Source organism: Stegostoma tigrinum, unplaced genomic scaffold (genome assembly GCF_030684315.1).
Source record: "Stegostoma tigrinum isolate sSteTig4 unplaced genomic scaffold, sSteTig4.hap1 scaffold_82, whole genome shotgun sequence".
Classification (NCBI taxonomy): domain Eukaryota; kingdom Metazoa; phylum Chordata; class Chondrichthyes; order Orectolobiformes; family Stegostomatidae; genus Stegostoma; species Stegostoma tigrinum.
Window position 1 is genome coordinate 464121 of NW_026728768.1, and position 4661 is coordinate 468781.

A 4661-nucleotide genomic window follows, 5' to 3' on the forward strand; every position below is an offset into this window, starting at 1 on the left:
AGATCTTGTTGCAGCTCTATAAAACTTTGGTTAGACCGCACTTGGAATACTGCGTCCACTTCTGGGCGCCCTGTTATAGGAAAGATGTGGATGCTTTGGAGAGGGTTCAGAGGAGGTTTACCAGGATGCTGCCTGGACTGGAGGGCTTATCTTATGAAGAGAGGTTGACTGAGCTCGGTCTCTTTTCATTGGAGAAAAGGAGGAGGAGAGGGGATCTAATTGAGGTATACAAGATAATGAGAGGCATAGATAGAGTCGATAGCCAGAGACTATTTCCCAGGGCAGAAATGGCTAGCACGAGGGGTCATAGTTTTAAGCTGGTTGGTGGAAAGTATAGAGGGGATGTCAGAGGCGGGTTCTTTACACAGAGAGTTGTGAGAGCATGGAATGCGTTGCCAGCAGCAGTTGTGGAAGCAAGGTCATTGGGGTCATTTAAGAGACTGCTGGACATGCATATGGTCACAGAAATTTGAGGGTGCATCCATGAGGATCAATGGTCGGCACAACATTGTGGGCTGAAGGGCCTGTTCTGTGCTGTACTGTTCTATGTTCTATGTTCTATGTTCTAATTCAAAGAGATCTTTGTTTCAGCTCGAGTGGGTCGCGGAGTCGTCCTCATTAGGGGCATTTAAGTGACTATTAGACAGGCATATGGGTGGTAGTTTAAGATAGGGGTGGAGGTTAGATAGACCTGAGGTTTAGGGTAAAAGTTCGGCAGAACATTGTGGGCTGAAGGGCCTGTACTGTTCGATGTTCTATGTATGTTATGCTGTATTCAAATAAGTAAAGTCAGTCATGACATTCTGCAACTTCCTTTTCCAGGGGTATGAGTGGAAGAATCAGAGTGCTTTCTTTGAAAATTGGCTTGACGTGACTCTTCAAGGATCATCTGGAGGAAAAATACAAGTGTCAGTACTAAATCTATCATTGCTGATACACATGTAAACTGTAGATTTAACTGTATGTAAACTTTGTTTAACAAACTAGCACACTCAATAAACTGACAAAAATTATACACCAGATGTTTACTGTATTCTCATAATCTCTGTGATGTCTGGTGAGGGTGCAAGTGAGAAGGCTCCCTGCCAGTAAGTTTTAGTTCAGGCAAAGTTGCTTCATTACTGAAGTTATTTATACTGTAAATGAAGGAGAACAGTGATGCATATATCCTGTGCATTATGTTCCTATTATTGAGTGTGTGTTTTTTTTGTGCGTGTGGACCTATTGATCAACTGGAATTTTTGATTACTCAGCACATTCCTGGTACCACGGGTGCTGTTTAACGAAAGGTTTGCTGTATTAGTATATTTCTGTAATTAGTCATTACCACTATGAATGTTAAGTCATAGTCTGTTGGTCTGTGCAGAATCTGCACAGTGCATTCCTGCAAGATAAATGATGCGCTACATATGTATGATGCTATTGTTTCTCAAAGACACTAACCTTAGCAGCTGTTTTTGTTGCCAATCATGTTTTCATCATTAGAATACTGGGAAAAATATTCAGAAGTGTGGTATGACTCAAGTGCTCAGTTGCAGCAGTGGTAACACTTAGTGTGAGGTTATGTTTTTGCCCATTTGTTGTACTGTTTGTCAACAATGTATCTCACAAACTAATGGGCATATTTCATTGAAAGCTGGTACGTATGGGTATGGTCAAAGGAAGAACTGATTAGTTTTTGACAGATCCAGATTTATTTCTCTTTTTTTAAAGCATCAGTTAAAATTGGTCGGATAGGCAAATGATCATCTTTCTGGAATATTGTTGATTGATTTCGAATGTTGTGGATTGTGTCAGCCATGACAGTAGAATTTGTCCCAACTATCAAAATATGAGCAGATTTTTGAGAGCAGATTATCAAATTGGCCTGAAGCTTTCTCAGTGAGATGGAAGCTTTTAATAAAAAGGATTTATTTTGTTAGCCTTGCTTTTACAAAGAATCAGTCAAGTGGAGAAATACCTCCAAGAAAAGCTGTGTAATTATAGACTCATGGATATTTGTTGCACAGGAGGAGGCCATGTGGTCTGTAGTTCCTGCACTACTCAACAAAGATCTGTCTACATTGAACTCACATGGCATTGATTTCCTTTTTGACTGTTTGGCCCATAGCCTTGGAGTCTACGGCAACACAAGTGAACATCGAAATACTGCTTAAATATTCAGACACTTTCTGAATCAGTCACAGTTTCAGTCAGTGAGCTCGGGATTCCCAGCACACTGGGGTAAATAGGTTCTCCTCAACTCCCCTCCCCTGTCTACGAATGGAAAAAGCAACTTCCAGTTATCCTTTCTAAGCCCTTCAAAATCTTAAACACCTTTACCAGGTCCCCTTGTCTGCTCCAATCTTGGCATCGGTCAGTTGGGCAGGTCAGTGGCAAATTGATATAGCCTGAAGAAGGAATAAGATAAGAGAGTACTTAATGTGGCAAAGCCTGTCATGCCCGATGGAGGACAGCAAATGCTGTCAGCAGTGAAGTCCACTGGCAAGGATGGGCGGGCCTGAGCCCAGCACAGGGGAATACGAGCCGTCACTGTGGAGCCCTCGTTCAGAGTGTCTGCAAACTCGTGGCTTCAGAAAGGACTGTAATGTTTGACTTTTTAAACTTTTGTTTTTATTTTTCTACTGTTATATTAAGAAGACTGTCGTGCTGAACTTGTTAACTTATTCATTTATTTTTCTAACATAGAACATGGAACGGTACAGCACAGTACAGGCCCTTCAGCCCACGATGTTGTACCGAACTTTTGCCCTCATCCTAAGGTCTATCTAACCTCCACTTCTACCTTATACTGTCATTCATGTGCTTGACTAATAGCCGATTAAATGCCCCTCATGAGGCTGACTCCACTACCCTCTCCAGCATTGCATTCCACTCCCCTACGACTCTGAGTAAAGAAGGATGGATAAATTTTCTACATCTGCATCTAAAATTTCGTACCGAGGTACTTTGTACCTGAGATGGCACCGTCTGAGGTGACATTGTGCTCTTGTACCCTGTATTGAATACATGTGATAATAAAACCTAAATCTAAATCTAATGCATAGCAGGACACTGGGAAGCTTAGAGGAGAAAAGGGATCCTGGGGTACTTGTTCATAAATTCCTGAAGGGGTCAGGTCAGGCTAGTAAGGGTTGTTACAAAGACATATAGGACATCTCCCTTTATCAGTCGTGGCATAGATTGTAAGAGCTCCCTTCATGAGGAATATCAATATTTTTCTTCTGGATAACTTTGGCAGATCTCTTCAAACAAGTCGCTGAACCCACAGATTTATGTGACCAACGAAGCCTGAGTCTTTTGCTTTACGATGCAGTCCAGATCCCTTGGCAGCTGGGTGAGGTAGCTTCATTTGGAGGCTGCAACATTGAACCAAGTATCCGCAGTTGCTTCCAACATGTAAGTGTGCTCTGCACCAATTCATAAGGTCAAGCGGGTCCACTTGCCAGTATGATTTTTGTGCTCATTTTCGGTTTGAATTAGTTCCAGAGGCTAACATGTACCACCACGAATCCAAGGCTATCTTGTTGATAAGTAGTCAATGTTTTTATTAGATTAATGACAAAAAACAATGTCAGAAACCCCAGTGATAGTGTATGAGATACCATATCACTGAGGATAGCGGACGTAAGCTTGACATAATTAATCATGCAGCTGATCTTTTATTTCCCTCCAGGGCCAGAACAAACCAGAGATTGACGTTGAACGCTTTGTCGAGTGGATGAGATTGGAGCCTCAGTCCATGGTGTGGCTGCCTGTTCGACACCGTGTGGCAGCTGCTGAAACTGCAAAACATCAGGCAAAGTGTAACATCTGCAAAGACTACCCAATCGTAGGTTTCAGGTGAGATGTGCAAACCAGCAGAAAGTTCGTGGGAATTAGTTTTTAAAGAAAGCTTTAACTTTAGATGTTCTATTAGAAACTCTGTCAGTAAATGATACAACTGAAATCGTCAAAAATCCCAACAAATTTATGGACCAGAGAAGTAATTAGGATAAATTAAGTATCAACTTCTTTACCTTAATTTTTGTGAGAGGTGAATGCTGCATGTTTTTGGTATTTTGTTCACAGTTGCATTGATCACAGACACTGTGGCTCAGAACGGATTGTAACTCGACTTGCGGTTGCTTCTGTAATTTGCAATTATTGGGAATTTACAGAAAGGCCTTTGTATTAGTCCTGTAATCAATGTGTGTGCATCCTATGAAAGTGATTGCTGTGGTGTTGCTAAATGATCGATAAAACTTCTTGTCCATAATTAGTAAATTAAAATGCATATTTGGACAGGATTTCTACGGGGTAATTGAACCTTTTTGGTTAACTATTCTCCTACATTTCTAAGATTGATCATCTTAGAAAAGGTGCGTGTTACTGCCATTGATCTGACCAAACAAAACCCTGTCTAAGAAGTGAGACCCCAACTGTGGATGAAACTATGACTGCCATAACTAAGTAAAGAGCAACAGCGACCCGGAGTCAATTGAATTCCATCTGAAGCTTGAGGAATGGTGGCCTAACTCTGAAGGCCAAGATCTGTTAGCTTTTCATGGACTATGAGGAACAGGGCAGGATTTCACAGAATCTTTAAGATGCCATATCTTGTACAAAACTGAAGGAGAAATGTCAGATTGCTCAAAGAACCATGGGATCACCAGCCTTTC

The 4661-nt window shown here is 41.4% G+C and overlaps 1 long non-coding RNA gene across 1 annotated transcript; it reads left to right on the plus strand.

Moving 5' to 3' along the window:
• Positions 1–828: 828 nt before the first annotated feature.
• LOC132209299 (uncharacterized) lies at positions 829–3796 on the plus strand. The gene is made up of 3 exons (XR_009445402.1): positions 829–908; positions 3242–3399; positions 3677–3796. It is a non-coding gene; the product is annotated as an uncharacterized LOC132209299 (long non-coding RNA).
• Positions 3797–4661: the final 865 nt, after the last annotated feature.